General features: G+C 38.9%; 1 pseudogene; it reads left to right on the top strand.

Moving 5' to 3' along the window:
* The window catches only part of LOC102177634, a 60,252-nt pseudogene continuing 48,706 nt past the window's right edge, over window positions 457-12,002 (top strand).

Raw genomic sequence — 12,002 nt, forward strand, 5'->3', positions numbered from 1 at the left:
GAGCAGCAGGCAGCTCATACTCAGGCTTCTAGCAGATTACTCCTTTTGCCCTGGATCCTGGTACACATGAGTCTCTAATTTCTCAGATGGGTCAAGTCTCTAATTTCCCCAATCTCTTGGGTCTTCTGAAATTAAGGCCTGCTGGTCTTCAAAGCAAGATGCTCTGAGGGGTCATCTTCCTGGTACAAGACCCCCAGCCTGAGAGCCTGATATGGAGCTCAGAACTCTTACTTCTATGGAAGAACCTCTGCAAAATTATTCTCCAGTGTGTGGGTCACCTACCAAGGGGAATGGGATATGACTGTATTGCATATCTGCCCCTCTTACCTGTCTTGTTGGTGCTCCTTCTTTGTGTCTGTAGTTGTAGATCTTTTTTGTTAGTTTCTGGTCTTCTTCACCCATGGCTGTTCTGAAGATAGTTGTGATTTTGGTGTGCTTATGACACGAGGTGAGCTCATGATACGAGGGGAGCTCATGATACGAGGGGAGCTCATGATACGAGGTGTGCTCATGATACGAGGGGAGCTCATGATACGAGGGGAGCTCAGTGTTTTTCTACCTCGCCATCTTGGTCAGTCTGCGGGCACAGAGGTAACACACCTCAGCATAATAAAGGCCACATATGACAAATCCATTGCATAGAAATTGAAGATGATACAAACAGGTGGAAATATATATTTTGTTCCTGGATTGAAAGAATCAATATTGTTAAAATTACCATATTACCCAAGGCAATCTATAGAATCAATGAAATCCCTATCAAACTATCAATGGCATTTTTCACAGAACTAGAAAAAAAAATTAAATTTGTATGGAAACACAAAAGATCCTTAGTAGCCAAAACAAACTTAAGAAAGACTAGAGCTGGAGGAATCATGCTTCCTGACTATGGACTATACTACAAAGCTAATGTAATGAAAATACTATGGTACTGAGACAAAAATAGACACATAGATCAATGGAACCAGAATAAACCCATGCACTTGAGATGACAAGATAGGCAAGAATGTACAATGGAGAAGAGACAGTCTCTTCACAAAATGGAGCTGGGAAAATTGGACAGCTACATGTAAAAGAGTGAAATCAGAACATTCTCTAACACAATATACAAAAGTAAACTCAAAATAGATTAAAGACCTAAATGTAAGACTAGAGACTATAAAATTCCTAGAGGAAAACATAGGCAGAATACTCTGACATACAGCATTATGGTTTTGGATCTGTCTCCTTGAGTAAAGGAAATAAAACCAAAATTAAACAGATAGGACCTCATTAAACTTAAAAGCTTTAAATAGCAAAAGAAAGCATTGACAAAATTAAAAGACAACCTACTACATGCTGCTGCTGCTGCTGCTGCTAAGTCGCTTCAGTTGTGTCAGACTCTGTGCGACCCCATAGATGGCAGCCCACCAGGGTTCCCTGTCCCTGGGATTCTCCAGGCAAGAACACTGGAGTTGGTTGCCATTTCCTTCTCCAATGCATAAAAGTGAAAAGTGAAAGTGAAGTCACTCAGTCGTGTCCGACTCTTTGCGACCCCATGGACTGCAGCCTACCAGGCTCCTCTGTCTATGGGATTTTCCAGGCAAAAGTACTGGAGTGGGGTGCCATTGCCTTCTCTGAACCTACTACATAGGAGAAAATATTTGCAAATGCTATGACTGATAAGCAGTTAATATCTAATGTACGTAAACAGGTCATACAACTTCAAAAAAAAAAAAAAAAAGCCTGATTAAAAATGGGCAAGATGAGCATAAGAACTGAATAGACATTTTTCCAAAGAGGACATGCAGATGGCAAACAGGCCCATGAAAAGATGCTCAATATCCCTAATCATCAGAGAAATGCAAATCAAAACCACAATGAGATATCACCTCATACCTGTCAGAATGGCTATCATCAAAAAGACATAAATAACAGATGTTTTCATGGAATTTCAGCTGAGCTGTTTCAAATCCTAAAAGGTGATGCAATGAAAACACTGCACTCAACATGCCAGCAAATTTGGAAAGCTCATCAGTGGCCACAAGTTTGGAAAAGGTCAGTTTTCATTCCAATCCCAAAGACAGCCAATGCCAAAGAATATTCAAACTACTGCACAATTGCATTCATTTCACACACTAGCAAAGTAAGGCTCAAAGTTCTCCAAGCTAGGCTTCAACAGTATGTGAACTGAGAACTTCCATTTGTTCAAGCTGGATTTAGAAAAGGCAGAAGAACCAGAGATCAAATTGCTGACATCTACTGGATCATAGAAAAAGCAAGAGAATTCCAGAAAAATATCTATTTCTGCTTTAGTGTCTACACTAAAGCCTTTGACAGTGTGGATCACAACAAACTGCTGAAAATTCTTAAACAGATGGGAATACCAGACCACCTTACCTACCTCCTGAGAAATCTGTATGCAGTTCAAGAAGCAACTGTTAGAACTGGACATGGAACAACTGACTGGTTCAAAATTGGGAAAGGAGTGCATCAAGGCTGTATATTGTCACCCTGCTTATTTATCTTATATGCAGAGTACATCATGCAAAATACTGGTTTGGATGAAACACAAGCTTAAATCAAGATTGATGGGAGGAATGTCAATAACCTCAGACATGCAGATGACACCACCCGTATGGCAGAAAGTGAAGAAGAACTGAACAACCACTTGATGAAAGTAAAATAGGAGAGTGAAAAAGTTGGCTTAAAACTCAACATTCAAAAAACTAAGATCATGGCATCCAGTCCCATCACTTCACGGCAAATAGATGGAGAAACAATAGAAACAGTGACAGACTTTATTTTCTTGGGCTCCCAAATCACTGCAGATGGTGACTGCAGCCATGAAATTAAAAGACACTTGTTCCTTGGAAGAAAAGCTATGACAGTGTATTAAAAAGAAGAGACATTACTTGCTAACAAAGGTCCGTATAGTGAAAGCTATGGTTTTTCCAGTAGTCATGTATGGATGTGAGAGTTGGACTATAAAGAAAGCTGAGTGCCGAAGAATGCTTTTGCATTGTGGTGTTGGAGAAGACTCTCGAGAGTCCTTTGGACAGCAAGGAGATCCAACCAGATCCAACCTTTCCATCCTAAAGGAAATCAGTCCTGAATGTTCATTGGAAGGACTGATGCTGAAGCTCAAACTCCAATACTTTAGCTACCTGATGTGAAGAACTGACTCATTGGAAAAGACCCTGATGCTGGGAGAGATTGAAGGTGGGAGGAGAAGGGAATGACAGAGGATGAAATAGTTGGATGGCATCACCGACTCGATGGACATGAGTTTGAGTAAACTCCAGAAGTTGGTGATGGACAGGGAGGCTTGGCATGCTGGAGTCCATTGGGTTGCCAAGTCGGACACGACTGAGTGACTAACAGAACTTCCTCGAAACAACTATATAGAACTACTGTGCATGCTAAGTTGCTTCAGTTTTGCCCAACTCTTTGCAACCCTTTGGACTATAGCTCACCAGGCTCCTTTGTTCACGGGAATCTCCAGGCAAGAATACTGGAGTGAGTTGCCATTTTCTCCATGAGATTATCCCAACACAGGGATGGAATCTGTGTCTCTTTTTTCTTCTGTATTGGCAGGCTGGTTCTTTTCCATAGCATCACCTGGAAAGCCCCAGAAATACTGTATGACCCTGCAATTCCACTGCTGGGTATATATCAAACAAACAAACAAACAAACACTAATTTGAAAGATACATGCACCTTAATGTTCAAAACAGCATTGTTTATAATTGCCAAGATATGAAAGCAACCTTAGTGTCCATTAACAGATAAACAGATAAAGAAGAGGTGGTGTGTATATTAATGTATATAGTGAAATACTAGACATCCTTAAAAGTGGATTTTCCCCATTTGTAGCAATGTAGGTGAATTTGGAGGGCATTATGCTAGATGAAATCTGTCTGATAGAGAAAGACAAGTACTATATGATATCATTTACATGTAGAAACTAAAAAAAAAAAGAAATTAATGAATATAACAAAAAGAAACAAACTTACAGATATAGAGAATAGGCTAATGATTACCAGTAGGGAGGGGGGGAGTGGTGATATAAGCGTGAGGAAATGGTATGTACAAACCGTTTGGTATAAGATAGGTTGCAAGGACATACCGCACAACATGAGGAATATAACTAATATTCTGTAATAATTGTAAATGGAGTGAAACCTTTAAAATTGCACAATTTTTTTTTAAAATATAAAATATCAATTCAAGTTTCTTTGCCTCCAGACTAATATAAGACTTCCAAACTAATCTAAGCCTGGTATCTTCAGAAGACCTGCAATGTTGCCATCTACATCACACAACCACTACCGAATATAATCGTCAATAGCATTATATTTTCTACCACTTCATCTACTTACTTTGTCTCCCAACAGACTATAAACTCCTTCAGTGCAAGGATTACAATTTAAACTTTTTTTAATCCTTCAAATACTTGGCCTGATAACATATTATTTACACAATGAATACTTGTTGGTTGAGGAAAATAGATTTGTAGGTAACTTTTAAAAATATATGTTTATAAAATAACATGATTCTCAAACTTTCTGGTTGTCCTCCCCCAGTTTTTTTCTTTGATATAAAATTTGGTTCTATAATTCTTTATGTATATAGGTATATGTGTATAAATGTAATTAATGACAAGTAGAAATAACTATTTCACTGTTTTATTATAAGCTTCATATTGAAGAAGTTTGTATACTTGCAAGCTTCTTTTCTCTTATTCATTCCTAAGAGGGTATGATAAATAGTTGTTTACTGCCCTTTAAATAATAGACTGTCACAAATGTTACTCTGGTTTTCTCCTTTCTCAGCTAAATAACCTTAGCCCCTTTAGACATTTAAATGCCATGAACAGATGCTCAATAATATTACTTGGTGGCTGGGCATAATTTATAGTGCTTATTTCTGGAAGTAGATGAAAATAGAAGCATTATGTATTTTTAAAGCTTTTCTTTCACATATGGTGTGCTTTACAGGGAGTGAGGATTTGGATGAATGGAGAGATGAATGCAGCTAATATTCTCATTTCAGCCTCATCTAAAAAGAGGGGAAAACACAGGAAACATCAGAATAGAAGCTATAATGCACAAGATGCTATTTTACTATTAACTCAGACCTTTCTTTTGCCAGATGGTGTTGGAGGAAAGCTTTTGTTTTCTTGTTGATGGGCATCTCCTTTGAATTTTGCTAGCCAAATATGTTTCTTCTCTTCTCAGCATTCACAGACACTGTAGCTTCCTTTAAGTATGTCTTACGTGCAGTAGCCGGTTTGCATTTCCAGGCATTGTATACCCTTCCAATTGGTTTCTGGGAGAGGAATTTATGCTTCTTGATGTATTGATTTTAATCTTCAAAAACTTGGATAACCAGGCATACTACCAGAATACCCTGTTATAGCACTCACCACATTAAAATGGCATTTGCCTATTTTCCTGTCTCTCTGAAATCCATACTATGCACTTTCAGATATCAAGAACGTTTTTTGATTTATCTTTCTATTCTAGTCTGGCATATGGTAGATTCTCACTAAACATTTCTTGAGTACATGAACAAATGAAGACCAGAAATTCAAATCTACTTTGATATTTAAAGGAAGTCTTTATACTTCCTGGAATCACATGGGACAGAAGGAGCATTTACTATAAATAGATGCCTATGCTATGTCTGGAGCATAGCACATGTTACCTTATTTAATCTGTTCAAGCAATTCATGAGCTATTCCCTTATTTGCTGCCATTTGTTGGATATTTGTCTATTTGATATATATTATGTTCTGTCTTTTAAAATACTTTATCACTTAATATTTTTAATGATACTTTGAAAAAGATATTATTATTTCCATTTTTAAAAGAAGGAAGTTGAGACTCAAAGAAAATATGAAATATTTGAATCCAAATCTACCTAACTCTAAAACTCAAATATTTCCTACTTGGCCATCATGACTTGGAAGACAAAATGTTTGGGACAAATGTTATTTATTTTATTTTTCCACTTTATTTTCTCTCTAATATTGGTATCTACCACCCCTCCTGGTATATCTTATATTAACTCCCTTCTAGACAAAAGATCTTACTATTAACTAAAAAATCTAGAGAAACCTCACTGGCCATCTTATAGGTTGCTAGTCCAATGTTAAGTCAATAAATATATTCCTTTGACTAAAAATCCTTGGTTCAATCAGTTGTAACCAGATTCTTAAAGTCACATTCCAAAAGCTTGGCTCCTTTTGCATAGCAATCTGCCTTGGCAGCTTTTCCCAGAAGGGGCCTGTAGGTCTGGCAATTGCTCAGGATTTCATGAGTAGTCCAGTCACAAATAGAAGATGCTCCCAAAGGTAATTATGCGACTTTCATCAGTACAGCAATTTTAAGCACAGCTTTACTAAAGCAGCATCAAATTCTAATTGGATCCACTAGGCTTAATTTAAGGAGCCATAGAGGACTAATTCTAATGTACTGTTACACCCAGTATATCAGCACAATATTATATGTAAGCAAGCATGTATGTATAATATATAAAGTCGGGGGAGGGATGGGGATGTGGGAGTAGGGCACTGGACTGAAAACCATAAAAGACAAGTCTTTATATTGTCCCTTAAGAAAGATAAAAGAATAGAGAAAGAAAAGGTAGCTAAATAAGCAAAAGAGAGAGAGGTTGCCACGCTAGTAAAGCTAGATCCTAAGATGAAATAAAACTTAGAGGTCTGCTAATACAAGTACTTAATCAAGAGGAATGTTATTTCCATCGACATTCATGAGTGTCAACTATCCTCAAAAGATACAGAAAGGGCATAAGTTAAAACTATTAATGTGGGAAGGGTATGGGTAAGGATATACCAGATGCAGAATATTAGACTTAAAATTACCTCCTGAATGAGGGTGATGGGTGTATGTTTGTGGCATGTAGCATGGCATAGGTAGAATGTGAATCAGACTTCTAATCCTGAGACCTAGATTCTAGGCCAGTCTCTATAATTATTATGCATCACTGAGCTGTACACATGATTTCTCATCTGTGAAATGAAGGAGAAGAATTAAAAGATTCCTACATTATTTTCCAGTGATATATCACATGAACTGGAAGAAAATATTTACTGCTGACAATGAGTGAACTGTAGAAAAAAATGATTAGGGTTGTACTGATTAAAGATGTAGATAGTTTGGGGGGATGTTGATCACCACCTCCTCAGGGAACTAAACTGACAATTTTCATTACACCACTGGAGCTATACAATCAACAGGTTTACCCACACATAATTTAGCCACTAAGGCCTTCTTCTTCCTCAGCTCTCAGTCAAACGTATCTATTTGTGTGCATGTGCAGTGACCAACCTAGACTTGGCACATGTGCTGAGCAGGATTGGCCAAGTTGGCCAAGTTGAAAACCATGGCATAGGTACCAGTGTTGTCCACAGTGGAAGAGCTGATGTCCAGGCTGTTGTCAGTGGAGCCCTGCAATTTGACAGAAAATTTAGGTCCCTCTGCACCCCCAAGGATACTTCAAGAATCCCTGAGGCCAGTCTAGATCGAAGCAGCTCTATATCAAGATGTGGTAACTCACAATGACCCAAAGAATTTGAAAAGGAAGCAAAGTGTGGCCGTTTCACTTTCAGAATAAAAACCTGCTCCTGAAGGATCATTCCCTAAACTTCAGAGGCAACAGCAACAAGTGGCACATTTTTCAATTGTTCAAGAGTGTATGGACAGACAGTCACTGGAAATCTCAGCAGGTGGGTAGTAACAGAATCAAGCCTTTAAAATATGTAAAATAAGTAATCATTTCCTGTTTCCTGAGATAAATATCTATTCTTCCAAAATCTGAAGATGAAGAGAGTTGTAAAAAATTTTGTCTGGGTGAAATGCTAGGTGTAGAAGGGGCTGTTGGATCAGCTACATATGAAAGTCCTAGGATAGATTATACACAGATTGTTTTTCTTCTGTTGCTTCATACTGTTAGAAGAATGAAGAAGTAGCAGTAACTAGTTACCTGTTAACTAATAACTAGTGTGTAACTGGTTTGGAGAAACAGACTTTTTTACAGAATTGGGATGATGGCTTTATTTATTCTTTATTGGCTTGTCTTGAAGAACCTTGGTTACCTGAGAGTCATTCACTGATCTGGCAGCTTGCAAGAAGGTGCTATGAACTGAGATTCTTAGTGGACAACAAGGATGATGAGAGTTCCTGCTGAGAATGTATTACTCTGCTTGGTTAGCAGGTGTTTTCACCAACATGCTATAGATGGTAAGCCATCTTGATGCAGCTGATCTTGGAGATAGAAAATACTTGTGATAACGGCAGGCTGAGTCCAAGGAAGTTTGGGTTGGCCAAAAAGTTCGTTCAGATATGTCTGTACCATTTTAGAGACAAACCAAGAGGAACATTTTGGCCAACCCAATACAATGGAAAAGGTCAGTTTTCATTCCAATCCCAAAGAAAGGCAATGCCAAAGAATGCTCAAGCCACCACACACTTGCACTCATCTCATACACTAGCAAAGTAATGCTCAAAATTCTCCAAGCTAGGCTTGAACAGTATGTGAACCATGAACTTCCAGATGTTCAAGCTGGATTTAGAAAAGGCAGAGGAACCGGAGAACATTGCCAACATCTGCTGGATCATCGAAAAAGCAAAACAGTTCCAGAGAAATATCTACTGCTTTATTGACTATGCCAAAGCCTTTGACTGTGTGGATCACAACAAGCTGTGGAAAATTCTTAAAGAGATGGGAATACCAGACCACCTTACCTCCCCCTGAGAAATCTGTATACAGGTCAAGAAGCAACAGTTAGAACTGGACATGGAACAACAGACTGGTTCCAACTCGGGAAAGGAGATGTCAAGGATATATATTGTCACCCTGCTTATTTAACTTATATGCAGAGTACATCATGAGAAATGCTGGGCTGGATGAAGCACAAGCTGGAATCAAGATTGCTGGGAAAAATACCAATAACTTCAGATGTATAGATGACATCACACTTATGGCAGAAAGCAAAGAACTAAAGAGCCTCTTGATGAAAGTGAAAGAGGAGAGTGAAAAAGTTGGCTTCAAGCTCAACATTCAGAAAACGAAGATCATGGCATCTGGTCCCATCACTTCATGGCAAATAGATGGGGAAACAGTGGAAACAGTGTCAGACTTTATTTTGGGGGGCTCCAAAATCACTGCAGATGGTGACTGCAGCCATGAAATTAAAAGACGCTTGCTCCTTGGAAGAAAAGCTGTGACCAACCTAGACAGCATATTAAAAAGCAGAGACATTAATTTGTCAACAAAGGTCCATCTAGTCAAGGCTATGGTTTTTCCATTGTCATGTATGGATGTGAGAGTTGGACTATAAAGAAACCAGAGTGCCAAAGAATTGATACTTTTGAACTGTGGTGTTGGAGAAGACTCTTGAGAATCCTTTGGACAACAAGCAGATCCAACCAGTCCATTCTAAAGGAAATCAGTCCTGAATATTCATTGGAAGGACTCATGTTGAAGTTGAAACTCCAATACTTTGACAACCTTATGCGAAGAGCTGACTCATTTGGAAAGACCCCGATGTTGGGAAAGATTGAAGGTAAGAGGAGAAAGGGATGACCCAGGATCTGATGGTTTGGATGGCATCACTGACTCAGCGGTTTGGATGGCATCACTGACTCGATGGCATCATGAATTTGAGCAAGCTCCACGATTTGGTGATGGACAGGGAAGTCTGCTGTGCTGCAGTCCATGGGGTCGCAAAGAGTCAGACAAGACTGAGCAACTGAGCTGAACTGAATACAATGCCAATTCAAGTGGAAATTTCAGCACAACTTCAACACAATGTGAACCTGCATAACTCAAGTTGATATTCAGAAGAAAGACTGACTTTTTTTGAATATCTGAAGTGTCTGGAAAAGCCTACACAGTTTTTCATGAACAGTTTAAACCGTTTTCTGAAATCACATGCTTTTAAAATGAATTGTGTGCTGTATGCTTAGTAGCTCAGTTGTTTCCAACTCTTTGTCACCCCATGGGCTGTAGTCCACCAGGCTCTTCTGTCCATGGGGATACTCCAGGCAAGAATACTGAAATGGGTTGCCAGCCCTTCTCCAGGGATCTTTCCAACCCAGGGATCGAACCCAGGTCTCCCACACTTCAGGCCGATTCTTTACTGTCTAAGACTATTGATGAAGCATTCTGCACAGAATCTGTATGATGAAATTTTACAGAGGTCCTGGTTGCTGTCATAGTGTTTATTTATATGCATACATATAAAATTGCATTGAAAATGTGATAACAAATAGCTTTTAGGGATGTGGATCTTAAATTTTCTATCACATTCTCCCCTACTAAAAATTATGTCATTATTGTGTCTCCCTCATAGACCTGTTCCACACCATCTCTCAGCCCTAAGTTTTTCTTTATAAGATCAACTTGCTTGTTCTGCGTCCCTTCCACTGACTCATTGTTGGGTCAGAGAGGTGCTAACATTCACAAAGAGGATATCTAAACTATTATTTACCTTGTACAGGTTGTGCATTGCACCAGAGCACATGACAGAAGAAGCCAGCGGGGTCTGCAAACTGTGCCTTTGTGTGGGTGCCCCCAACTGAAGGCAGGCATGCCTTCTTCCTATTCATTCTTAAGTGTAGTATGGGCTTGTGGTGTTCCGGGAAGTGGAATTTACTCCATGATCTGAAAAGATCTGATCTATACCAACAGTGTGAATATCCATTCCTCAATGCCAAACATCACAAAACTAATTACAAGGGATTCTTTTGTGGGGGCTAAAAAAGAAATAATACAAACCACTTCCACTTAAAGGACAAAACATTCTAGGCAGCTCAGATGAAACTTCTGCATCAGCCTATTTTGTGGGAATAACAGTGCACTATCATGGACGGACACATTTTTAAAACAAATTTATTGGTCAAAATATCCTCAGGGCTAACTTGCACTGAGTCCCTGCTGAATGATCTCAAAGGAATAAAACAAATTACATACACTACATTAGGCCTTAGCATGCATGGTGCACTCAAAAGCATTTTCAAACACTCTGTCAGTGCCACGCATGGCGCAGAAAGGAAAATCTCACTGAAACACTTGTTGATATTCTATCTCTCTCATGAAGAATTTGATAGATTTTCTGCAGATTTATTTGTGGTTTGGAATGAAAGTGTGCTATGTACGGCTGCTCTAGAATTTCATGGAAAAGGTAAATTGTCCAAGCTCCCTTCCAAATATCATCAGACTTAAAGTGGTTCCCATAGCTCTCCCTTCAACCATAAGATGTTCCCATTAGTGCCAATTAATGCTGAGACCCTGGCAGTCTGTGTGCATGATTCATTAATGAGAAGCCTCATTTACAGCTGAGAAAGCAATGCAATGGAGCAGCTGTAATAATTTCTCACCACCTCTACACAGACCCATGCCCTGCAAACTGCTGACCTCTCACACAGATAAACTTCCCTCTCTTTGGCCTTTGGTGGTTTGTTCTCAGGGAACAGTGGGCAATGGTAACAATGGCAGTGAAATCCTACCTAACATTCCAGCTTCTGTGCTTACTGGAGACCAAATGTGAGACTGTGATTTTAACCTTCCCTTCTCAATTGAAAATTCTAATTCAATTAAGGGTGGAACAGAGACGCTGAGACCTCTATTTCTCTGCTGTACATTGCTTTTCCACAAGGTACCCTTTTTATCGACACCCTCTAAACCTGTAGAATATATTGCTAGTCTTGTTACTAACATGACTCCAGTAATCAAACTGGTTCAACTAAATTAAACCCAGGTCAAAGATGCTGGGTTTTATTGTCTATATATACATATTTTTAATTATGTCTGACTATTTCTTTGCTATGATTCCAGATATCACAGTTATTTTAAAAATGATAAGTTATCACTTTTTTTCCTGCCCAAATGCTACCCTATTCTCCAATGTAAACAGAGGTACAAATGATAAGTGATTGGACACCGAGTGCCAGAGAGTCTCCCAAATCTGCCATAGTCAGTAAAGCAGGGGGAAG

Source organism: Capra hircus, chromosome 10 (genome assembly GCF_001704415.2).
Source record: "Capra hircus breed San Clemente chromosome 10, ASM170441v1, whole genome shotgun sequence".
In the NCBI taxonomy this organism is placed as follows: Eukaryota; Metazoa; Chordata; class Mammalia; order Artiodactyla; family Bovidae; genus Capra; species Capra hircus.